The 26,707-nt window shown below is 41.9% G+C and overlaps 1 protein-coding gene across 11 annotated transcripts in view; it reads left to right on the forward strand.

Annotated features, from left to right (window-relative positions):
* The first annotated feature begins 2,423 nt into the window (after window positions 1–2,423).
* The window catches only part of ITSN2 (intersectin 2), a 157,499-nt gene continuing 133,215 nt past the window's right edge, over window positions 2,424–26,707 (forward strand). For 7 of the 11 annotated variants that reach the window (XR_006691761.3, XM_005576433.4, XM_005576437.4 and 4 more), the window contains exon 1: window positions 2,843–3,075. The gene's annotated coding sequence lies outside the window, so the exon portion shown is untranslated. Of the gene's footprint in view, window positions 2,593–2,842; window positions 3,076–3,457; window positions 3,542–26,707 lie in introns of those variants that run through there. The other 4 variants (XM_005576435.4, XM_074012224.1, XM_005576434.4 and 1 more) reach the window with 2 other exon arrangements.

Genomic DNA, 26,707 nt, shown 5'->3' on the forward strand with positions numbered 1-26,707 from the left:
AACCCGAGAACTCTTTACTCCTTCTTCTCGTTCCTTATATCCAATCAAGACCAATCAAGACCAGCCTGACCAGCCCTTGTCTCTACTAAAAATACAAAAAATTAGCTGGGCATGGTGGCGGGAGCCTGTAATCCCAGCTACTCAGGAGGATGAGACAGGAGAATCGCTTGATCCTGGGAGGCGGAGGTTGCAGTGAGCCAAGATCGCACCATTGCACTCCAGCACCAAATGCTTAATATTCAATCACCAAAGCCAATCACCAAATGCTTAATATCGAATCACCAAATGCTTAATATTGCCCAAATTTATCCCCGAATTACACAGGGTGGGAGGTATGTGTGAGAGAGAAGATAGATAACTAGAGGTGCTTGTATTTTGGACTGTGATAGAGTAGAACAGGATGGACAAACTGGCCTCAAAGTTCTGACGGGAACCCTGGGATACAGTTATTTTAGTGCTTGGGATACTGTAGGCATGCATTCAGGACCCTGATTTCCACCAGAGGTTGTTAGCTTTTTGGTAGGGAGGCTTTAAATTTTTTAAAAAAATTCTTTATAAGCATCTGTTTCTACAAATTCCATTTTTGTCCTGCCAAGGATTTGGTACCTCCTTTAGAAGGAAAGAGGACTCAAGGTGAATTGCACCAGGTCTAGAACCCCAAAACACAAATGACATTGGTCAAAGGATGGGAGAAAAATGAAGACAAGCTACGTGCCTTACAGGAATAAAAAATAGGTTTTACCTCTCAGGCCAACTCTCTGGAGCACTATGTTGTGAAGGATTCTGGTGCTTTGACTCTCAAACATGGGCTCCAAAAGGGCACATCAGTTACCGGTGAAGTGTGCAATGCGAATGAGGCCATGTGCTCAAGATTGCTATCCTTTGCCTGGGTAGTTTGTTTGTAGATGGGGACAGATTGGCTGGTCCCCAGCAAGTGAGGGGCCTCCTAGACTGATACAAGAGTTAGGCCTCTCTGTGTCACTGAGGCTCAGGACCTGTTTGTCAGGTCTTGGTCAGGTTCTAATCGAAGAGTTAGGAAAAACACTGAGTGTGAGAGCGGGAAAAGCCTGTTTATCATCATCGAAGTTTGGTAAATTCCTTGTGAGCTGGCTGGCCAGTTCAGATGGGCCTGGGTTTGGAGCCATTTCACCTTCACCTGCCTCAGCAGGTAAGGAATGAAAGGATGCCATGGGGTAATTTGATCTACACAGATCAAATCATGGGGATATGAGTTATGGACCCCGGACCAGCCCTCACCCTGCTTCTAAAAGTCAAAAGAAATCTTGGGTCTTGGCGGGGAGTGGTGGCTCACACCTGTAATCCCAGCACTTTGGGAGGACGAGGTGGGCGGATCACCTGAGGTCAGAAATTGGAGACCAGCCTGGCCAACACGGTGAAACCCATCTCTACTAAAAATACAAACAGCTGGGTGTGGTAGTGAGTGCCTGTAATCCCAGGTACTTGGAGGCTGAGGCAGAAGAATCGCTTGAACCTGGGAGGTGGAGGTTGCAGTGAGCACAGATCAATCGCACAGATCGCGCCACTGCACTCCAGCCTGGGCAATGGAGTGAGACTGTCTCAGGAAAAAAAAAAAAAAAAATAGAAATCTTGGGTCTTATATCCAAAAATCTTGAGTCTTACATTTGGTTACTTTTTTTTTTTTTTTTAGACAGAGTTTTGCTCTTGTTGCCCAGACTGGCGTGCAGTGGTGCAACCTCAGATCACTGCCTCTCAGGTTCCAGCGATTCTCTGCCTCACTCAGCCTCCCGAGTAGCTGGGACTGCAGGCGCCTGCCACCACGCCCGGCTAAATTTTGCATCTTAGTTTCACCACGTTGGTCAGGCTGGTCTCCAACTCCTGACCTCAGATGATCCAACCGCCTCGGTCTCCCAAAGTGCCGGGATTACAAGCGTGAGCCACTGGGCCCAGCCGACATTTGGTTACGTTCATTTGGTTACGTTCATACACTAACTCCTCCCTCACACAAATCAAAAGAAAGCCTTTCCCTTGACGGAGCTTCTTGTCAAGGGCAAGCCTTTGGGATACGGTGGCGACTTGAGTTGAAGCCTGGTCTTTTGTGAGGAGACCAGGAACCGGGAGGGGAGAAAAGAAACAAATTCTGAGTTTGACCTTGGCCTTTCCCTTGGCGAGGGGTGGGGAGGAAAGTTTAGCTTCGTCGTGCTAGGCTCTACGGGGACAGAGTCTTCCTACTGTGTGACTAGCGTAGAGGATGCTCCTTGTGGGCGCTCCGCGTGTGTTATGGAGGAGGGCGAGGAATGGTGAATGGATGATAGAGGGTATGGTTAAGTCCTCCAGGTCCCTGAGAAGGGTTCAAGAGGCCTGTAACAGACCCATGGGCAAGGGTGGGATCGACCTCCTTCCCACCTTCCACCCCCCAATTCCCAGAGAATTTGTGCCCCCACATCAGTGAAGAAAACTTCGGCGAGTGAGAAGGTTCCAGGGAGAGCCCCGTGGCGGGGTGCAACAGGGATGTGGCAGGCACTGCTTGGGACTTTCCAAAACACCGGGGTCTGCCGTGGCAGGAAAAGCACCACCCAAGCTCAACATGTCACCTCGGAGAGGAGGAGCCAGGTGGGTCTCCGCAGCTCCAGGAAGGGCTGCCGGGTCTGGGGCTTCGGGGCCTCCCCGAGGGCAGAGAGGAGCGCTTCGGACCCGACCGATTCGGAGCAGACTTTCAGGGTTCAGTGCCCCGGAACTCCGGGGGTGAGGAGCCACGCCCGGGCAGTTTCGGGCTCCGGAGGGTGGGGAGTCGGTGCCCGGCAGCGGGCGGGCCGTCAGCTGCCCGGCCCGGCGCCTACCTCCCCGCCCCCCGGCTTCCTGCGGAGGCCGCGGCCGCCATGTTGTTGTGGGGCTGAGGCGGCGCCCGCGGAGCCCTGAGCGGCCGTGACAGGCTACGCAACAGGTTCGCTGGCGGCGGCCTGACGACCAAGCCGGCTGCAGCGGCGGCGACGGCGGCAGAGCAGGGTCTCCCGGCGGCTGCCCGCGCCCAGACTGCCGGTGCTGAGGAGCGCGGAGTCGTGCTGTGACGTGCGGGAGGCGCGGCGAGGGCGCCAGGTGGGTGAAGCCGCTAGCGGGGCTGCCGGAAGGCGCGGGGCAGGTGCGGGCGCCGCGCCCGCTGCCGGGAGGCTCCCCCGGCCGGGCTGAGGCGGCTGCGCGCTCCGCACGACGGGGACGGGTCCTCGGGAGCACGCGCGGCCCCCGAGCTAGGCCCCTGGCGGGCTCGGCCGTGCCGGGCGGAAACCTCCGGCCCCGGGTTCCTTCCCCTGCCGCCCGGCCGGGGGGGACGCCGAGGGGGCCTGGGCTGGGCTGCCCCTTCCTTGCGGCCGAGCCCGGGTCCCCGACCGCGGCCTCGTCTGGCAGGTGGCGGACGCCGGCAAGGGTCGGGGGGCGGCGTGGCCCTCTCACTTTCGGGGTGCGAGCAGAAGAGAGCTCTGGGGGCACCCGCACGCCTCCTCCGGGACCCATTTTATTTTCGCGGAGTTGGTTTTCCTTCCTGGCAAGGGTTGGTGCGGAATGTCAGGTGAGCCGCATCCCAGTGCGTCAAAGTAGCCCGAGTCACGAGAGGACAGTGGGCGGATGCTTGGCGTCCACCGCTCGCGTTCCTCCGGAGTTGGAAATGTTAAATTTACCTTCAGCGTTATTGACTTCCAGAATATACAGGAAGCACCGAGAGATGTAATCTCTCAGGCCAGATAAAGTTTATTTATTTATTTATTTATTTATTTATTTAAAAAGACGTCTGCATGTGCATAGTGAGTGGGTAAACCGAGGCTGAAACTGCAGATGGCTTTGCATCCTGTAGAAAGATGCTCCATTTGGATTTATTAATTATGCGCTTTGTCGCTCCAGAATTACCAATGGCAAGTGTGCTTTATTTGAAACTTGTGTTAATACCGAAATAGGAATATGTTTTGATGAAGCCAACCCCGTTATGATAGGAATTAAGGTTAGCACAGAAATGACTTGCTTTGCTCTGTGCTTCTAGTTTGTTTCACAGTGTTTGCTTGCTTACTCAGAAATAGGCAAGGTGTGACTTGAAATTTTACGTTGTTAGCTCAGTTTAGGTAGCATAAGCTCTTGTAGGTTAAAGCTTCTTAAGCATTTCGAAAAATTGCCTCTCTCCCTGTGCTGGTGTGCTATGTTGTTAATCAGTGGTAAAACCTAAAAGCTACCTAGAAACATCGCATAAAACATTTACACGAATTGGTAATGACTTCCTTCAAAATTTAAAGATATTGACAACTCTGATGTGTTTACCTTGAGCTTTTTTTTGGTCCGTGCCTGTCAGCCTCTTGTAATTACAAAAGTAAATAAAGTGGATGTATTTGATGTTTTTGAAAACGTGGAAAAAATGTTCATTGCAGCTATTTTGATGTAGTATTAATAAGCAGTTGAAAAGCTTGCATTTTTTCTCCCTTCCATGTATTGATAACTATTCCCTGTGCCCACCTTTATAATGAAAGGTAAAATCGTCCGAGAAAACTTGACCTGTACAGAATTATTAAGCAGGAAGGTACCATTTTTCAGTACCTCTCAAGGCTAAAATCTTGCTCTCTCCTGAATATGAGGAGGTGTATTAGGCATGTTCTGGGGATTGGATTAATAGTGTTAAAAAATTTGTATTTTCACAAAAATAGCACGTACCCGTCACCCAAACTCAGCAGCTTTCAAGAAGCTTTTCTTTTTTTTTTTCTTTCTTATTTAAAAAAATCATTTAACCTTATGTAGTTAGTGTATCTTTTTTAAAGAGTGGGAAATTTCGTATGTAACCTTAGGATTTTTAGTTTTAATGTAGAGTTTCACAAATTTCCATCTTTAGTAAGACAAAAGGATCACATATTGGCTGTCTCCTTCAACTATGCTTTGTTCAGTATAAAATACGTTTACCATGGTTGTCATTTATCGAGCACGTAACTGCATGTTAGACTCTATGCTAAGTGTTTTACATAATCATTTAAAGCTTACTAAGGCCCTAGGAGTAATTATTATCCTCCCATCAAAAAGATAAGTGAAATGTTAACCTGAAGTTTGACTACTTTAGGTCTCTGAGCTAGTAAGTACAATAGCCAGGTTTCAAACCAAGATCCTTTTAACTTCAGCACCTGTGCCTTATCTGGTATCGTCATCTTGGTTCATAAATTTAAAAAAGAGTTATATAGGTCGGGCACGGTGGCTCACGCCTGTAATCCCAGCACTTTGGGAGGTTGAGGCGGGCAGATCGCAAGGTCAGGAGTTTGAGACCGGCCAATATGGCGAAACCCTGTCTCTACTAAAAGATACAAAAAATTAGCCAGGCGTGATGGCGCGCACCTGTAGTCCCAGCCACTTAAGAGGCTGAGGCAGGAGAATTGTTGAACCTGGGAGGCGGAGGTTGCGGTGAGCTGAGGTCGTGCCACTGCACTCCAGCCTGAGCAAGAGTGAGACTCCGTCTCAAAAAAAAAAAAAAAAAAAAAAAAGAGTTATATGGACGTTCAGTAAAAAAAAAAAATGTGTTGAGTGAAAGTACATATTAGTCCATTAGGTAGCATTTTTACATATTATATTTACTTGTAAAATATATTAAGTTGCAGAAATGATTCAGAATAAACAAATTACATTACCAAAAATGTGATATATTTATTACCATCTAACATGCATTTTCTTTTTCATTTTTTGGATTCAAGTTTTTTTAGTACCTTATTTATGGAAAAAAATTTGTAGAAAACTATTTTTGAAGAAAGGCAGACTTTCCTGTGTGCCGATTTTTTTTTAAATTAAAAAAATTAATTCTTAAAAAAAATTACTTCTTAAAAAAAAACAAAAAATAGGATACACGTGCAGAACGTGCAGGTTTGTTGCATAGGTATACATGTGCCATGGTGGTTTGCTGCACCTATTGACCCGCCCTCTAAGTCCCCTCATTTCCCCCCCCCACAACAGATCTTGGTGTGTGTTGTGCCCCTCTCTGTGTCCATGTGTTCTCAGTGTTCAACTCCCACTTATGAGTGAGAACATGCGGTGTTTGGTTTTCTGTTCCTGTGTTAGTTTGCTGAGGATGATGGCTTCCAGTTTCATCCATGTCTCTGCAAAGGACATGATCTCATTCCTTTTTATGGCTCCATAGTATTCCATGGTGCGTAGTATCACATTTTCTTTATCCAATCTATCATTGATGGGCATTTGGGTTGGTTCGGTGTCTTTGCTATTGTAAATAGTGCTGCAATAAACATACATATGCATGTGTCTTTATAGTAGAATGATTTATATTCCTTTGGGTATATACCCATTAATGAGATTGCTGGGTCGAATGGTATTTCTGGTTCTAGGTCCTTGACGAATCGCCATACTATTTTCCACTGTGGTTGAAGCAATTTACATTCCCAGCAACAGCGTAAAAGCGTTCCATTTCACCACAGCCTCACTAGCATCTATTGTTTCCTGGCTTTTTAATAATCACCATTCTGACTGACATGAAATGGTATCTCATTGTGTGTGTGTGTGTTTTTTTTCTTTTTTTTGAGACGGAGTCTCACTTTTGTTGCCCAGTCTGAAGTGCAATGGCACGATCCCGGCTCACTGCAACCTCCGCTTCCTGGGCTCAAGCGATTCTTCTGCCTCAGCCTCCCAAGTAACTGGGATTACAGACGCCCGCCACCACGCCCTGCCATTTTTTGTCTTCTTAGTAGAGACAGGGTTTCACCATGTTGGCCAGGCTGGTCTCAAACCCCTAACCTCAGGTGAGCCACCCGCCTTGGCCTCCCAAAGTGCTAGGATTACAGGCTTGAGCCACTGCACCATGCCCAGCCATCATTGTGGTTTTGATTTGCATTTCTTTGATGATCAGTGATGTTGAGCTTTTTTTCATGTTTGTTGGCCTCGAAAATGTCTTCTTTTGAGAAGTGTCTATTCATATCCTTTGCCCACTTTTTGATGGGGTTGTTTTTTTTTCTTGTAGATTTGTTTAAGTTTCTTGTAAATTCTGGATATTAGACCTTTGTCAGATGGGTAGATTGCAAAAATTTTCTCCCATTCTGTAGGTTGCCTGTTCACTCTGGTGATATTCTTTTTTTTTTTTTTTTTTGAGACAGAGTCTTGCTCTGTCTCCCAGGCTGGAGTGCTGTGGTGCAATCTTGGCTCACCACAATCTCTGCCTACCAGGTACAAACAATTCTCTTGCCTCAGCCTCCCGAGTAGCTGGGATTATAGGCATGTGCCACCACGCCAAACTTTTTTTTTTTTTTTTTTGAGACGAAGTCTTGCTGTTGTCCCTCAGGCTGGAGTGCAATGTTGCGCGATCTCAGCTCACTGCAACCTCCGCCTCCCAGGTTCAAGTGATTCTCCTGCCTCAGCTTCCCGAGTAGCTGGGATTACAGGCACCTGCCACCATGCCCGGCTAATTTTTGTATTTTTAGCAAAAACGGGGTTTCATCATGTCCAGGCTGGTCTCAAACTCCTGACCTCAGGTGATCCGCCTGCCTTGGCCTCCCAAAGTGCTGGGATTACAGGCGTGAGTCACCATGCCTGGCCTTTTTGTATTTGTTTTTTTTTTTAGTAGAGACAGAGTTTCACCATGCAGGCCAGGCTGGTCTGGAATTCCTGACCTCAGGTGATCCTCCCACCTCAGGCTCCTGTAGTGCTGGGATTATAGGCGTGAGCCACCGTGCTGGCTTGATGATAGTTTCTTTTGCTGTGCTGAAGCTCTTTAGTTTAATTAGATCCTATTTGTCAATTTTGGCTTTTGTTGCAATTGCTTTTGGCATTTTTGTCATGAAGTCTTTGCCCGTGCCTGTGTCTTGAATGGTATTGCCTAGGTTTTCTTCTAGGATTTTATGGTTTTGGGTTTTACATTTAAGTCTTTAATTCATCTCAGGTTAATTTTTGTATAAGGTGTAAGGAAACGGTCCAGTTTCAGTTTTCTGCATATGGCTAGCCAGTTTTCCCAACAGCATTTATAGAATAGGAGATCCTTTCCCCATTGCTTGTTTTTGTCTTGTTTGTCGAAGATCAGATGGTTGTAGATGTGTTGTGGTGTTCCTGAGGTCTCTGTTCTGCTCCATTGGCCTATATGTCTGCTTTAGTACCAGTGCCATGCTGTTTTGGTTACTGTGTGCTGATTTTTTTTTTTTTTTTTTTTGAGACAGAGTCTCGCTCTGTCACCCAGGCTGGAGTGCAGTGGCCGGATCTCAGCTCACTGCAAGCTCCGCCTCCAGGATTTACACCATTCTCCTGCCTCAGCCTCCCAAGTTGCTGGGACTACAGGCGCCCGCCAGCACGCCTGGCTAGTTTTTTGTATTTTTCAGTAGAGACGGGATTTTACCGTGTTAGCCAGGATGGTCTCGATCTCCTGACCTCGTGATCTGCCCGTCTCGGCCTCCCAAAGTGCTGGGATTACAGGCTTGAGCCACCGCGCCTGGCCTGTGTGCTGATTTTAAAGGCAGAATTCCAAGTGTGAAGTAGAAAAATAAGGATGTTTATAGTTAATTCTGTAAGTGGATAGATCTAAAGTTGAAGGTACATCAGAAATACTGTATTTTTTACTTGAGTTCGTTTTTTGGATTTTGTAACATCCTACCGCTGTAGAGCGCAGACACTAATGTTAGAGTTCTCTTGGGTAAAGTGTGAATATAGGTATTCTTGAGGAGGAGAAACTGAACTGGTCTTAAAGGATCTGAGAGCAAAGAGGAAGTGGGAGAGGAAGGGAGGAAGCTGAACAGAATTAGGACAGTTACAAGAAATATGTATTTTCACAGCTCCAAGAGGGCAGCATATTTCATTTGCAGAATGTATAGTGTTATTTCAGGAGGTTCATTTAAAATATAATTTCATAGATACATCAGGACATTAAATGATTTGTTTACTTGTGGAGCTATTCAGCATGGATTATGGTAGACATTTAGTGGAATGGGGGACTATTACCAGAAGGTAAACACTCGTTTTAGTTAACTGTTTCATATTCTTTAGATCATTTTCTTCACAAATGTATATTCCTTTTAGATAAAGTATGTGATTTTAATAAAAATTTCATTTATTTTCATCATAACTATAGAAGATAAGAGTACAGCCTCTGAAGTTAGACCTCCTGCTCCCAGCTCTGACACCAAATAACTGTATAATCTTGGGCAAGTAACTTTAATTCTCTTCAGTTTCTGTTTACTCATGTGTGAAATAGGGAAACATTACCTAGCTCCTGGTGGTGTTATATGTAATCTAAAGTGCTTATTAGCACAGTGACTTCTGCTTAGTGTAAGTGCCTAATGTTGCCTGTTATTTTAACTTGGTTCATTGAGAAATTTCAAACTGACCTAACATAGTTCTTATTTTGGTCTTTGTTTTACCCCGTGACTGGAAAGGAAATTAGCCTTTTTGCCCTTAATTTTTAATCTTACCATCGGAATAATCTATTTAAGAGGGCTGGAAAGTAGGGTAGAACAGACCCACAATCCCACTGGGCTCAATTTCCAGATTTGTTTTTAACATTCCCAAGGAGCCTATGAAAATGTTTAGTGAGGCCTTCTTTAAAGTGTAATTTATCTTGGGCCAGCCCCACAGTTGGTGATGGCCCTGGGCCTGAGACCCTTCCAGGATGGGCCTGGTGATGGTATCAGTGATAACGAGGTAACCATGATAACTTGTAATGACTTGTAGTGTAGGGCTTGGCACTTAGTAAATATTGATGATGGATGGCTGCTGTTTTAATTTTTCATAATGATAAATATGCACATTTATATCAAAATGTAAGTTTTAAATTGTAAGAACATAAGCAGTTTCCATGTTATTATGTGGTCTAACTGAACTTGATCACAAAGTAGCTTTATTGAGATATAATTCACGTATCATATGAATTTGATTTTAAGTGGAAGCGTGATACTTTGGCTTAGTATATTCTTTTATTTTTGAACATGCATTTTTAGTTTTTTTCAGTAATTACTAATGCTGCCATATCTTTGTAATTAAAGCATTTCCCACATTTACTGTTATTTCCTTATGACAGATTCCCAGAAATGAAATTATTGCTTTATAGGATATGAATATTGATAGGACTCTTTTTTTTTTTTTTTGAGACGGAGTCTTGCTGTGTCTCCCAGACTGGAGTGCAGTGGCACAACATTGGCTCATTGCAAGCTCCGCCTCCCGGGTTTACGCCATTCTCCTGCCTCAGCCTCCCGAGTAGCTGGGACTACAGGTGCCCGCCACCACGCCCGGCTAGTTTTTTGTATTTTTAGTAGAGACGGGGTTTCACCATGTTAGCCAGGATAGTCTTGATCTCCTGACCTCGTGATCCACCCGCCTCGGCCTCCCAAAGTGCTGGGATTACAGGCTTGAGCCACCGCGCCCGGCCGATAGGACTCTTGATACATGTTTTCAGAGTGCCTTCCGAAGAGTTATACCAATATGTACTCCCATGGGCTATGCCTGCAAGCACCCAGTTTCATTCACCTTTGCTAGCCCTAGATATTGGCCAATGTTTTGTTTTGTTTTGTTTTGTTTTGTTTTGTTTTTGAGACAGGGTCTGGCTCTGTTGCCCAGGCTGGAGTGCAGTGGCGGGATCTCAGCTCACTGCAACCTCCTTCTCTTGGCCTCCAGCCATCCTGCCACCTCAGCCTCCTGCTGGGACCAACTAATTTTTTTGTAGTTTTTATTGAGGCAGGTTTACACTATGTTTCCCAGGTTGGCCTGGAACTCCTGAAGGCAGGTTTACACCATGTTTCCCAGACTGGCCTCGATCTCTTGAGTTCAGACGATTTGCCCCTGCTCAGCCTCCCAAAGTGCTGGGATTACAGGATGAGCCACTGTGCCTAGCCTCGTTTTCCTAATTATTAATGATGTTAACATTTATTAACTACTTTTATTTCTTCTGTTTCTTCTTTCGTAGATTATTTGAGGTTTTAGTGTTTTCATTATCTATTTTAATAGCCCTATGTACATTAAAATATTAACTGCTTATCATATGTTGTGATTTTTCCCCATTTGTTTACCTTTTAAGTTTGTTTTCAAGGAAATTTTAAATATTATATAGATGATACAGAATCTGTTTATTCTTTCTTTTGTTTTCTTATATGGCTTCAAAACTTAAAAGTTGTCTTTGTTTCAAAGAGGCGATATTTTACTTGAAAGTGAAGCATCTATCTGAATTTCTTTCCCTCTGTACTTTTTATTCATGCCACGTAAATAGTTTTGCTGTAATATTTAGTCTTGATACGAGACAGATGACAATAGGCTAAGTAGTCAGGTCCCCTTGCACCCCTTATAGAAATGCAGGCTGAGTCACAAGCTATTCTTAGGTATTTTTATCCCCCTTTGTGTGGGTGAGTTGTCTTGTTCAGAGTTGTTGACTGTTCTTCAAAAATTAGTTTTGATTTAAGTCTTCAATAGAATTTGAGTACTAACCACTTCGGTATTAGTTTACTATTCCTGTTCTTTTATGTCTCCTGGCTTATTGGTTGATCTTTTGAAGGCTAAACTCAACATTTATAAAAATCTGAGCTTATAATTTGTGCATAAAAATCTATACGGAGGTTGTTAAATTGCAGAACTAGAATTAAGAACTAAGTTTGTATAGAGAAGTTATCTTCTTTGAGGCTTTTAGGTCTTAATGCTTTGTATATTTGGGACCCTAAGCCTCTAGATAGAAATGATAACTTTTTTCTCAAATATTGATTACAGTGAGAAAAACAAATCCCTTTATTAATAATTGGTACAACTCTAATTTGTTTCAGTAAAACAAGTTGATTAGTGATTGTAATTAAAATAATGTTGAAATGATTGTTGTAATCATTATTTATGGACACCTTCTATGTGCCAGATGTTTTCCAGACGTGATATCTAGGCCTTAAAATAACCTGGCATTTAGGTACAATTACAGTAGTACTTGCTTATTGGCAAGGAATACATTCCAAAACCCCTAGTGAATGCCTGAAACCATGGATAGTACAGAAACCAATATACACTATGTCTTTTCCTGTATATATGTACCTATGATAAAGTTTAATTTATAAATTAGGCACAGTAAGAGATTAATAATAAATTGAACAATTATAACAATATACTGTTAACAATTTGACAGATATAAGACTTGTTCTTACTGTAGATCTTAGCAACCTCAGCATACAATTTTTTCCTTTCCGTATTAAGTTGAAGACTTTCACCGTTTCACTTAAAGGAAGTCACTTCTCCTTGGCATATCTGAATTGCCAGCCTCACTACTCTTGCACTTTGGGGTCATTATTAATCAAATAAGGGTTACTTGAACACAAGCACTGTGATACTGTGACAGTCAATCTGATAACTGAGACAGCTGCTAAGTGACTAACGGGCAGGCAGCATAGACACAGTGGATACACCCTGAACAAAGGGATGATTTTCGTCCTGGTTGGGACAGAGGAGGGCAATGCAAGATTTTACCATGCTACTCAGGATGGTGCACAATTAAAAATTTATGAAGTGTTTATTTCTGGAATTATCCACTTTATATTTTCAGACCGTGGTCAACCACAGGTACCTGAAACTTCAGAAAGTGAAACTACAGATGAGGGGGTCTACTGTATCCACATTACTTGGTTAGGAAATTGAACCTATGTCATGTGGAAGTCCACAGAGCTAGGAAGTACTTGCACTGGGATTCAAACTCAAGTTCCTCGGTTTGTTTGTCTTCTGTGCAGTTGAAAGGATGCTAACCTGTGCTTATTAAAGAATATTTTAGTGCCTACCACGTGGCTGACTGCTGGGCACTAGGTATTTGAAGTTAAAGAGCCATTCAGGAGCTCACAGTCTAATAGAAGTGGGGCAGGCATGAAAATAAAAATAACAATACTAGCTGGTATGTAGTTTAATGAGATAATATGAGACGAAATGGGACTGTGGCAAAGGAAGCTAGCATTAGTGGAAGTGTCACTCAGAAGGTAGGTGGTTCCACAGGTGCAAAGAGAGGGGGCATGGGAATAAGATCAAATGGAGGTGGAGGTGGGAAGGTTGAAATACCTGGAAAGGTAGGCAGAAGGTAGAGCCTAAAACACCTTGTGTGTTATTTGAATAGATAAAAAACAGCTTTATTAAGATATATATTACAAAATTCACCCTTTTAAAGTTCATAGTTCAGTGTTTTTTAGTATATTCACAGACTTGCACAACCAGTATCACTATCTAATTTTAGAACATTTTCATCGTTCTTAAAAGAACCTCCTATATCCAATGGCAGTCACTTTCCATCTCCAACACCCCTAGCTCTAGGTAGCCACTAGTCTACTTTCTGTGTCTATGAAATTGCTTATCTTAGACATTTCATATAAATGGAATTATACGGCCGGGCGCGGTGGCTCACGCCTGTAATCCCAGCACTTTGGGAGGCCGAGGCGGGCGGATCACAAGGTCAGGAGATCGAGACCACGGTGAAACCCCGTCTCTACTAAAAATACAAAAAAAAAAAATGAGCCGGGCGCAGTGGCGGGCGCCTGTAGTCCCAGCTACTCGGGAGGCTGGGGCAGGAGAATGGCGTGAACCCAGGAGGCGGAGCTTGCAGTGAGCCAGGATCGCGCCACTGCACTCCAGCTTGGGCGACAGAGCAAGACTCCGTCTCAAAAAAAAAAAAAAAAAAAAAAAAAAAAAAAAAAAAATAAATAAATAAATGGAATTATACAATATATGGTCTTTTGCGACTCACTTCTTTTACTTACCATAGTGTTTTCAAGATTCATCAATGTTATCGCATGGATCAATACTTCATTCCTTTTTATGGCCAAATAATTTATGGATGATATGGATATACCACATTTTGTTTATTCATTCATCTGTATTTGATGGACATTTGCTTCCACTTGGTTGTTTCCACTTTTTGGCTATTATGAATAATGCTGCTGTGAGCATTTGTGTACAGGTTTTGAGACACATTTTTATTTATTTTGGGCTCATACTTAGGGGTGGAATTGCTGACTTACATGGTAACCTATGTTTAACATTTTGAGGAAATTCTGAATTGTTTTCCGAAGCAGTTGATCTATTTTATATTCCCCTCTAGTGAGGTATGTGGGTTCCAGTTTAGGAGGTTCATTTTATGCTGTTGGTAAGCCATTACTCAGAATCACAGTGGAAAAATTGTTGAAAATTATTGGCTTAGATTCGTGCTTGCTCAGTATTGTCCAAGACACACACTAGATCAGAAGCTTTTCCTAATGGATAATGAACCAGAAAAACAAGTTGTCCCTCATTTCTCAGGGGTTGTTGTTATTCCATTCCCATAACCTCTGATATTTATGTATTAGAATAGGCTGCCTACCAATAATCTGAGTTACTAAGGATTACTGAAGTTTAGTATTCACAAACTAAAATTAGCCGGCTTCTAGAACTTACTGAGGGCTCTAGTTTAGTTTTCTTATAAGAAATCTGCCAGCTATACCATGCTTTGGCAGCACTAGAAAATTAATCCTATACATGCCCACACTCAGAAGATATTATTTTCACTGCATCAGTGGTGTTGTCTCAAATTGGCTGTGGTTCCAATTGCTGTTATTTTTGGATGAATATAATTGTAGAATTAATGTTACATTTAAATTTTTGTGGACCGTTTTGCTCTTGTGTGCTTGTTACATTGCTACAATTCTTCATTAGGGAGTTATTTGTGTACTAGAAAATGGGAGGAGGTAGGAAGGTTAGATCTCTTGTCCTACTTAGGTGGGTGATGGTTAGAATAGTTTGGGAGTGAGGCTGCTGCTCTGCGTATGGAGTAGCCATTCTTTTATTCCTTTAAAAAAATAGTTTGGGAATGAGTGGATTACATAATTGGAAGGGTCTTTCCCACTTATTATCTTTTTTTAAGAATGAGGGTTTATGTATGTTATTAAACATTTAAGCTATGGAATACATGAATTGTCTGAAAGTCTACAGTTGGCTTTGGAGGTGTGAAACCTTCGGAATGATGTGCCAGACTTTGTACATTTGTGTTTTTCCAGGGAGAACAACCATAGGTTTTATCAGATTAAAAAAAAAAAAGTCCATGACCATCCAAATTAAAGAATTCAGGTTGATGAAAAGAATTTGTAAATTTGTGGTTTGAAATCTTTGGGGGAAGTGAGACCTTGCTTTGGTTAGGTGGTGGTGTGAGTGAAGGATGTTTTCTGGGTATGCTCTTGGTTTTAGTGTAACAAATTCTGTGTTACAATATCTCTATTTTATTTTTTCTTGGTAATTTTTTTCCCTGTTAGATTTTGGAGTTTGCTTTAAACAAATCCTCATTGCATGTTGATGATGATGTTGATGATGATGATGATGATGATGATGATGATGATGATGATGATTGTTGTTGTAGGGACAGAGTCTCACTATGTTGCTCAGACTGGTCTCAAACTCCTGAGCTCAAGCTGTCGTCCTGCCTTGGCCTCCAAGAGTGCTGGGATTACAGGTGTGAGCCACTGCAACCGGCCCACATTTATTATTATTTTATGTTTGCTTTCTTGGATGTTTCTTTTGATGTTATATTCAAAAGCGCTATTTTTGCGCAGCAATAGTATGCTTTATTTGTAGTAATTGAAGTATATTGGTAATTAAAAAAAAATTTAATTGGCTTGATAGCATAGGAAAATGGACAAATGCTTTTCTGCCCATTAGCTGCTACTTGGAATTTCTTTACTCTTTTGTTCTGTTAGCCTTTTGGTTGAGATCTGAAACTGCCAATCACAGAAAAAAGTTATTCACATGCAAGCCCTTATGGGGTGTGGCATCGGCTCTTTGTTGCCAGGCTCTTTCTGCCCCTGCAGTAGGGTGTGTTTGTTGTAGTGTACTTTTGCTCTGTAGTTTTTAGCACAAGATGTAGCATGACTGGATTTGAGATGAAATGGTAATTTCAGTTAAATGCTTTTAGTAAAAGAGACTTGTTATTTATTATCATTTATAATAGACTGAAAAATAGACAAGGGCTGCTGGGTGCTGTGGCTCATGCCTGTAATCCTAGCACTTTGGGAGGCTGAGGCGGGCGGGTCACTTGAGGTCGGGAGTTCGAGACCAGCCTGGCCAACATGGTGAAACCTTGTCTCTACTTAAATGTCTCTACTAAAAGTACAAAAAATTAGTCAGGCATGGTGGTGGGCACCTCCCACCTACTTGGGAGGCTGCGGCAGAATAATCACTTGAACCCAGGAGGCGGAGGTTGCAGTGAGCCAATATTGCGCCACTGCACTCCAACCTGGGCAATAGAGTGAAACTCTGTTGCAAAAAAGAAAAAAAAAACAAAACATAGTGTTTGAAAAACTGGTTGTAAGTTTACCATAGACTTCTCTTTACTGAAGAGTAAGATCTTTACTAAGATCTTAGTATTTGTTTTTTACTTTTACTTTTTATTTATTTTTATAGATACAGGGTCTCACTGTTGTCCAGCTGGAGTTCAGTCTCATGTTCATAGCTCACTGTAATCTCGAACTCTTGGGTGATCCTCCCACCTCAGTCTTCTGAGTAGTTAGGACTGTAGATGCACACCACCCACCACACCCAGCTAATTTTAAAATTTTTGGTAGAGATGGGGTCTCACTACGTTCCTAGGCTGGTCTTGAACTCCTGGCCTCAAATGATCCTCCTGTGTTGGCCTCCCAAAAGCGCTAGGATTACAAGCATTAGCCTCCGTGTTTAGCCTTGTCTGTTTTTAATCACTTAACATTTTGGTATATGTGGTTCATGTAAGATTTAAAAAAAAAAAAAAAAGGAATACCCAAATTTGCATTCATATTCTACAATTTTTTTTTTTTTTTTTGAGATGGAGTTTCGCTCTTATTACCTGGGGTGGAGTGCAATGGCGCGATCTTGGCTCACCTCAACCTGCAATTCCCGGGTTCAAGCGATTTTCCTGCCTCAGCCTACCGAGTAGCTGGGATTACAGGCATGCACCACCACGCTCGGCTAATTTTGTATTTTCGGTAGGAATGGGGTTTCTCCATGTTGGTCAGGCTGGTCTCAAACTCCCGACCTCAGGTGATCCACCTGCTTCGGCCTCCCAAAGTACTGGGATTACAGGTGTGAGTCATAGCGCCTGGCCTACAATTTGTATTTTTTTTTAAAAAATTTGCGTTATATGATAAACATTTCCTATCTCCTATAGCCTTGAAATTATCATTTGTAATAGGTAAATAATATTCCGAGTGAATATAACTTTAATTTTTTGCTTCTTTCTCTATTTTTGGATAAATTAGCTTATTTGTATTTTTTCTAATATTGGTAAAACTGTACTGTGCATCCTTGCAATCTATTTTCCTTCTTTAGATTTTTTTCTTAAGATAAATTTCTGCAGGTTGCGGTGGCTCATGCCTGTAATCCCAGCACTTTGGGAGGCCAAGGTGGGCAGATCACAAGGTCAGGAGTTCAAGACCAGCCTGGCCAATATGGTGAAACCTCATCTCTACTAATACAAAAAAAATTAGCCGGGCGTGGCGGCGGGTGCCTGTAGTAGCAGCTACTCGGGAGGCTGAGGCAGGCGAATCACTTGAAACCAGGAGGTGGAGGTTGCAGTGAGCCAAGATTGTGCCACTGCATTCCAGCCTAGGTGACAGAGCCAGACTCTGTCTCAAAAAAAAAAAAAAAAAGATAAATTTCTATATGGATCCAGTGGGTATTTTGTTTTTAATGAATGTGGTCAAAATTAGAGGCACATGTTTACCTATACTCTTATACTTCTGAGGTATTTGCTTTTTATAAAATTGATAGGGCTGGGCACGGTGGCTCAAGCCTGTAATCCCAGCACTTTGGGAGGCCGAGACGGGCGGATCACGAGGTCAGGAGATCGAGACCATCCTGGCTAACATGGTGAAACCCCGTCTCTACTAAAAAAATGCAAGAAACTAGCCGGGTGTGGTGGCGGGCGCCTGTAGTCCCAGCTACTCGGGAGGCTGAGACAGGAGAATGGCGTAAACCCGGGAGGCGGAGCTTGCAGTGAGCTGAGATCCGGCCACTGCACTCCAGCCTGGGCGACAGAGTGAGACTCATCTCAAAAAAAAAAAAAAAAAAAAATTGATAGGCTTAATTGTTTTTTAAACAGTTTTAAATTTAGAGAAAAATGGAGCAAATAGAACAAAGTTCCCATATATATCCCTTCATGCATCCCACGCATGGTTTCCCCTATTATTAATATCTTAGCATGGTATGTTTGTTAGAAATAATGAACCAATATTGATTGTATTATTAACTGAAGTCTATGCAGTATTTCAGTTTCCTTAGTTTTTACTTAATGTCCTTGTTCTGTTCCGGGTTACCACAATCCATTTAGCTGTCATGACTCCTTAGACTCCTCTTGGTTGTGACTGTTCCTTAGACTTTCCTTGTTTTTGATGACTTTGACAGTTTTGAGAGATTACTGGACAGATATTATAGAAGATATATAAATATATTGTGGGTATATTGGAATTTGATGATTTGTCATGCTTGGACCACGTTAATGAATTCTTAGGAGAAAGATCACAAAGGCAAAATGATACTTTCATCTTATCAAGAGCACATACTGTCTGCATGGTTTATGACGTTGATGTTGACCTTGACCACCTGGCTGAAGTAGTGTTTGTCAAGTTTTTCCTCTCTGCAGTTAATCCCCACCCTCCTTTCTGTGCTATACTCTACGTAGCCTTTTGCCTTTCCATCTTTATGGGCTGGGATATAGTCTTAGGGGTCATAGAGATAAGAAGGGTAGACACTGCTAGACATTGCAAGTGGTGGTGGTAGAAGGGTAGTGCAAACAATTTGGACTCATATCCATTTCTTCACTCCAAAATAAAATCCACGTAGATCAGATATGTACATAAAACCCCTAAATCATAGAGGTACTAGAATAAAATATAGGACAATTTTCTGGTATAAGACTTGGTATGAGACAGGCCTTTCTTCGTATGACAAGACACTCACTTTATGACTTTGTATGGCAAGTCATAAAGGAAAGATAAATTTAAATTGGTATAATGAAAGATGCCCTAAAATTAAAAGACAAACAAGCTAGATTAAAAGCATTTGTAGCATATGTTACAGGTAAAAGCTTACTATTAATATAATATCTATTATTGTAATACATAGAAAAAGATCCATGGATACAGGTCATGTTGTTAACAACATTGGGTAATTTAAGAGACTTATGGGGAAGGGTGGTCAAAAGAAATTGACTTTATTTGTATGTTTTAAGTTTTTACAATGAGATATAAATGTATTATGTGTCTATTAAAAAATAAATTTTGATCTATCCATCCTGTTGAATATTATGTAGAGTTGAATATGGTATTTCTGATGGGTATTATCTTAGAAGAAGGTTAAGACAATGTAAAATACATATGGATATATATGCATTTATATAATATGTAAAAGTAGGCTGTGAGAATGTACTTCAATGGCTGATACGGTTATCTTGGAGATGGTACTGTGAGGTAATAAAGAAGACTGTCATGTTTTGTTCTTCATAATTTTACATTATTTGAAGCCTTTGCTTTTAAATTATTTGTACAGTAAAAATAAAAATATAGGGGAAAAAAAGGCTGAAATGGGGGAAATCTGAGCTCTGACATATAAAGATCCTATAGACCCACATTATCCCATACAGTAGCCTCTAGCAACATGCGGTTAATCAGCACATGAAATGTGGCTAGTTCTATATTGAGAAGTACTCCAAGTGTATAATAAGTGTAAAAGCTGGAGTTTGAAGGCTTAGTACAAAAATGTAAAATGCCTTAAGAATTTTTATACTGATCATATGTTGAGATGATAATATTTAGATACGAACTAATTAAAATATATTAACACAGATTTTACCTGTTTATTTTTACTTTTTATGTATTTTTTTGAAACGGAGTCTCACTCTGTTACCCAAACTGGAGTGCACTGGTGCAGTCTAGGCTTACTGCAACCTCTGCCTCTTAGGTTCAAGTGATTCTCTTGCCTCAGCTTCCTGCATAACTGAGATTACAGGTGCCCGCCACTACACCCAGCTAATTTTTATATTTTTAGTAGAGACGGAGTTTTACCATGTTGGACAGGGGGGTCTCAAACTCCTGACCTCAGATGATCCACCTGCCTCAGTGTCCCAAAGTGCTGGGAAAGGCATAAGCCACTGCGCCTGGCCTAATTTTACTTTATAACATGTGGCTACTAGAACATTTAAAATTACATTATGTAGTTTGTGTTGTATTTCCATTGAGCAGCATGCTATAGAAAATGGACAAAATAAATGAATAGGCAATTCATAGGAGAAATGTACATGATAGATATATGAAAGATGCTGAGTTCCCTAATGATCAGAGAAATGAAAATTTAGAAAAAATTTGCCTCTCAGGTTGGCAATATATAAAATAATTGTTTATATCAAATATTGGCAAGATTATACAGAAACAAGTATGTTTACATACCAGTGGGAATATAAAATGGTACTATTAATAATTTTGGAAAGCAACTTGATACCCATTAATTCTACTTCTAGAAGTATTGTTCTACCTAAATACTCAGTGTATCTATGAGGATGTTCAAAGTAGTATGGTTTGTTAAGCAAAAAATTGGGAACCGTCTTAATGTCCACCAATGGGAGATAGCTTAATTTCTGGTACATCCTGTAATGCTGTACACCTATTTATTTATTTATTTATTTATTTATTTATTTTTTTTTTTTTTTGAGACGGAGTCTCGCTCTGTAGCCCAGGCTGGAGTGCAGTGGCCGGATCTCAGCTCACTGCAAGCTCCGCCTCCCGGGTTCACGCCATTCTCCAGCCTCAGCCTCCCGAGTAGCTGGGACTACAGGCGCTGCCACCTCGCCCGGCTATTTTTTGTATTTCTTAGTAGAGACGGGGTTTCACCGTGTTAGCCAGGATGGTCTCGATCTCCTGACCTCGTGATCCGCCCATCTCGGCCTCCCAAAGTGCTGGGATTACAGGCTTGAGCCACCGCGCCCGGCAACTGTACACCTATTTAAAAGGATATGATTGATGTGTTATATATTGCTATGGAAGGATATCCATAATATGTGTAATGAAATTAATAGAATATTAATTGACTAGCATAATTTTATTTGGGTTTGAAAATAACATGTTTGTTTATATATGCATCAAATAAATCTGGAAAAACAAATACCAAACTGTTAACTGTGGTAATCAGGACTGGGTCTTCAAATTCACCCCTCTTCCCCTGTCTGTGGAGTCTGCTTAGTAAGTTTTTCATGTTTGAGATTTTTGTGGAGCATGTGCTTATAAATTACATGTGTTTGGAGAAGAAAGCTTAGTTAAGGGAAATAATGTTTGTGGAAAATTGCTTAGAGGAAATGCAGTATATTACTGGTATAGGTACTCTAAAATGTCTTTTGAATTAAGTCAGAGTTAGAGGGTTGTGTCTCTAAACCCCATCTTATTGGTGTTATGCTATCAGCCTGTATTGAGAGACTTTATAGGTAAAGTTCAATTTAGGGGGCTGTTTGGTATTATCTATTAAAATTAGAATGTTCATACTCTCTAACCTGCTACTTCCACTTATAGAATTTATCTTTGGAAACACACATCTGTCCACAGACCTGTATGTACACACATGTATGAAGAATGTTTATTGTAGCATTAATTGTAACATTTGTTAAAATGAATGAATGTGAAGGGAAATATTCTAGACAGAGGTTACAGTATGAGCAAAAGCCAGAGTAACTAGTGTGGTCTGGAAAAATAGAAGATTACTTATTTACTGTGAAAAATTGGTAACATGAAAAAAGCAGAACAATGAAGTATGACTTCATTTTTGTAAAAGTGGTATTTGCTAGTACATAAATAGGAAATATCTGGAACAATCTATTCAAAACTGCTAATGATTGTTTTCTTGGTAATGGACTTTCACTATTTTATATATATATATATATATATATATATATATAAATGTTTAATTTTTCCGATTGTTTTAAGGATCTTGTGCTAATTGACATTTGTATCAGCTAGGCGTTGATGTAGTACTTATTTTTGTATCTGTTATGGTTCCTTGCATTGTTATTAGCCTTTCACTATTCTTTTTTTTTTTTTTTTTTTGAGATAGAGTCTCACTCTGTTATTCAGGCTGGAGTACAGTGGCATGATCTTGACTCACTGCAACCTCTACCTTACAGACTCAAGCAGTCCTCCCTCCTCAGCCTCCTGAGTAGTTGGGACCACAGGCGCATGCCACCTTGCCTGGCTAATTTTTTGTATTTTTGGTAGAGAGGGATTTCGCCATGTTGTCCAGGCAGGTCTTGAACTCCTGACCTCAAGGTGATCCACCGCCTCGGCCTCCCAAGTGCTAGGATTACAGGCATGAGCCACTGTGCCAGGCCAGCCCTTCACTATTACATGTGAATAAGTAATTTATTTTTCCAGACCACACTAGTTACTCTGCTTTTGCAGAGTAACCTCTGCCTAGAATGTTTTCCTTCATATTCATTCATTTTAACAAATGTTTTGATGTGTAGGGCCTAAGCTAATTTGAATGCAAGCTGAAATGCACATAACTGGTTGAGTCATGGGAACTGATTTGCGTGTGTCTTTCTCTTTTTTGGCTTGAAGAGGAGAGAAATTTGTGCTTAGACTCTTGAGGGCCTGTGAGATCAAGGAGTCTGTCTTTAGCCCTGCCCTTTGGGCTGTTACCTGAGCCTAAAGAAGAGAGACAAAGAAAGCTTGCATTGGGAGGCTGAGGTGGGAGGATCTCTTGAGCTTAGGAGTTTGAGACCAGCTTGGGCAACATAGGGAGACTGTGCCTCTATAAAAAATTTTAAAAATTAGCTGAACTTGGCAGCGCACTCCTGTAGTCTCAGCCACTTGAAAAGCTGAGGTGGGAGAATCACGTGAGCCTGGGAGGTCGAGGCTGCAGTGCGCCATGATTATGCCACTGCACTCCAGCCGGGGCAACATTGACTGTCTCTAAAAGATATGTATCTATAAAAGAAAAGAAAAATGGCAGAAAAAAATCTGTACTTTCCCAACTGCTCTTTCTTCTGCTTCTAAACTTACGTGTGTGTGTGTTCGTTTTTTTTTTTTTTTTTTTTTTGAGACGGAGTCTCGCTCTGTCGCCCAGGCTGGAGTGCAGTGGCCTGATCTCAGCTCACTGCAAGCTCCGCCTCCCGGGTTCACGCCATTCTCCTGCCTCAGCCTCCCGAGTAGCTGGGACCACAGGCGCCCGCCAGCTCGCCCGGCTAGTTTTTTGTATTTTTTAGTAGAGACGGGGTTTCACTGTGTTAGCCAGGATGGTCTCGATCTCCTGACCTTGTGATCCACCCGTCTCGGCCTCCCAAAGTGCTGGGATTACAGGCTTGAGCCACCGCGCACGGCCCTTGTGTGTGTTCGTTCTTACTGCTGTTCCTGAACTTCATTCTCAGAGACAGAAGTATCTGTCCCAGGTTCTAACTTGGTGTTCTAGAGCTGTCTACTACTTCTTTTTCTGGCCCTAACTTCCATTAGGTAACTTCTCTTCCTTCTCCTCTTTGTAAATTAAATCTTTATTTCTTTTTTTTTTTTTTTGTCTAAAAATAGTTTTGTTCTGTCACCTAAAAACCAAAGCCTTATGATAACTCTGCCTCCCTTTCTTAAATCTTACCTTTTTTCCTATGTATTTTTTGAGAGGAAATCTTGCTCTGTCGCCCAGGCTGGAGGGCAGTGGTGCGATCTTGGCTCCCTGCAACCTCCATCTCCTGGGTTTAAGCTATTCTCCCGCCTCACAGGCATTCACCACCATGCCCGGCTCATTTTTGTATTTTTAGTAGAGACAGGGTTTTACCATGTTGACCACGAGACTGGTCTCCTGACTTCATGCGATCTGCCTGCCTTGGCCACCCGAAGTGCTTGGATAATAGGTGTGAGCCACTAAGCCCAGGCTCTTCCCCTTATTTTGAACATTTATTGCCTAATTTGCTTCAGTTTGGCTTTTACGGCCATCACTGTACTAGAACTACACTCACTCCAGATTGCCAACTCTAATAGCTGAGTCTTCTGTGTCAATTCCATTTTCTCCTTGAAACTCTTAACTCTGTATCCTGATTTCTCCTGTTTCTGAACTTCTGTTTCTGACTAATCTTGTCTCTTTTTTCTTATACATTATTTCTCTGGATAGTGTCATTCACCCACATGATTACAACCACTCCCAATCCCTAATGACTACGAAATCTGAGTTTCTAGATAGAGTGTTCACTATCTCTTGAACGCTTCCATCTAGATGTCTTTGTAGGTGGATCAGATTAGGTATGCTCAAAATTGAACATTTTGTTGTTCATCCCCCAAATCTAATGTCTAGATTCCTACTTTCTTAGAGCTTCTGTGTTGGTTAATATTACTGCTCTACAGTCACCCAAGATAGAAACCCATCTGTGATGCTCCTCTTTCATCTTCCACATTTAGCTCATCAGAAAATCCTGTCTATTGTACCTTTGAAATACCTCTTCTCCATTGCTGAAGTTCAAGTTCTCACTGCCTGGACTATGCTAGTCACTTCATAATTGGTATGTTTGTCTCAAGACTCAAAAATCCAGTTTGTTCCTATACTGCTTATCAGAGTTGTCTTCCTCTCCTTTTAAAAGACCAGTCTTCTTATGTATTTTCTTTTATATGTACTTTCCCTGGATAATGTAATTCACTGACATTACAAGTATTCCTAATCTCTGATAACTACCAAATCTGGGTCTCTAACTAGAATATATACTATATGTGTGTGTGGTTTTTTTTCTTTTTTGAGAACACAGGATCTATAATGACACAACTTACAGAACAAATGCTGAACAAAAGAGACACAATGGGCTACATAATTTCATTCATATAAAGTACCTTAACAGACAGAACGAATCTATGGTATTCGAAGTTGGGATCATGTTTCACTGGTGGGACAGAGGCTGGAAGGGAGCATAAGGGGACTTGGGGGACGGCGACAATTTTGACTTTCTTTTTCTTGATGCTGGGTAAACAACTACATTCAACTTTTTTTTTTTTTTTTAAATGGGGTTTCATTCTGTCACCCAGGCTGGAGTGCAGTGGCGTGATCTCAGCTCACGGCAACCTCCACCTCCTGGGTTCAAGCGATTCTCCTGCCTCAGCCTTCCAAGTAGCTGGGACTACAAGTGTGCGCCACCATGCCCGGCTAATTTTTGTATTTTTAGTAGAGATGGGGTTACACCATCTTGGCCAGGCTGGTCTCAAACTCCTGACCTCAGGTAATCCACCACCTCGGTCTCCCAAAGTGCTGGGATTACAGGCGTGAGCCACTGTGCCCTGCCAAGTACACTTACCTTTATACTGTGTTTTAAATACTGGCTCTCCATGACTTGCACAGCAATGTCCAAAATCAATAGCATGGCTTACTGTTTTTCTTAAATTGTGTGATCTTGGTTACTTAATCTCTTTGGCTTCTATTTGTTTTTTTACATTAATTTATCTTAGAGACACTGTCTCACTTTGTTACCCAAGCTGGAGTGCAGTGGCGTGATAATATAGATCATTGTAACCTTGAACTCCTGGGCTCAAATGATCCTTTCACCTCAGCCTCCTGAGTAGCTAGAACTACAGTTCTATGCCCAACTAAGTTTTTAATTTCTTGTAGAGAAAGAGTCTCCCTGTGTTGCCCAGGCTAGTCTTGAGCTCCTGGGCTCAAGTGATCCTCCCACTGTGGCCTCCCAAAGTGCTGGGATTGCAGGTATGAGCCGTGAACCACACCTGACCTATTTAGTTGTTTCTGAAATGAAGAGGATGGAGTTCAGTATGTTGTCATTTATCTCTTAAAAAAAAAAAAATCAGGTGAAATCTTATGGAGAAGCCTCAATATGTAAAACACAAAAACAGAGCCACTCTCATTGAAGTTGGTGTCCATTCCAACCTTCCCCCTTTCCTCCCTACCCCACCTCTATTGTACCGCCTTGAAACTTTTAGAACTCCAAGGAGCGTAATTTGAAGACTACTGGGTTTCTAAAGGTTTAACTCTCTTTTTTTTTTTTTTGAGACAGAGTCTCATTCTGTCGCTCAGGCTGGAGTGCAGTGGCACAATCTCAGGTCACTGCAACCTTCGCCTTCCAAGGTCAAGTGACCCTCCCACCTCAGCTTCATGAGTAGCTGGGACTACAGGCACACATCACCACACCCGGCTAATTTTTGTATTTTTTGTAGAGATGGTGTTTCCTTGTATTACCCAGGACTCAAATGAGCTGCCTGCCTTGGTCTCCTAAAGTGCTGGGATTACAGGTGTGAGCTGCCACACCTGGCCTCTTGCACCTCTTAAGATGAAGTGACTTCTTTGAAATTACATCACTCTCAAATCACACAGTTTTTGAATAGGAGTAGGAGTGGTTTTAGTGTTACACTGGCTCTTGTGCTTTCCTCCTTTTAACTAGTCCTTCTCTTAGGTTCAGAAACTTCCTTTCTTTATAACAGAGCCTATCCGCACACTATGCAATGTCATTCACTCCAAGGACACTTGGAGTTCATTCAGTTTGCCACCGACCTCAGATAATTCTTACACAAATGTTACCTCGATGATTACATGTACCTTACTTTGATTTACCTCTCAAGTAGTGTTTGTTCTATTCTCTGGGTTCTCTTGGCATTCCCCAAATCCCTTTATTATTTATTATTATTTTTGTAGGGATGGAGTCTTGCTGTGTTGTCTGGGCTGGTCTTGAACTCCCGGCCTCATCAATCCTCCTGCCTTAGTCTCTTGAGTTGTTGGGATTACAGGTGTGAGCCACTGCACCTGGCCAAATCCCTTTATTATAATGACCATTCATGTTTGATGA

The sequence above is a fragment of the Macaca fascicularis genome, chromosome 13, assembly GCF_037993035.2.
Source record: "Macaca fascicularis isolate 582-1 chromosome 13, T2T-MFA8v1.1".
NCBI classification, from domain to species: Eukaryota; Metazoa; Chordata; class Mammalia; order Primates; family Cercopithecidae; genus Macaca; species Macaca fascicularis.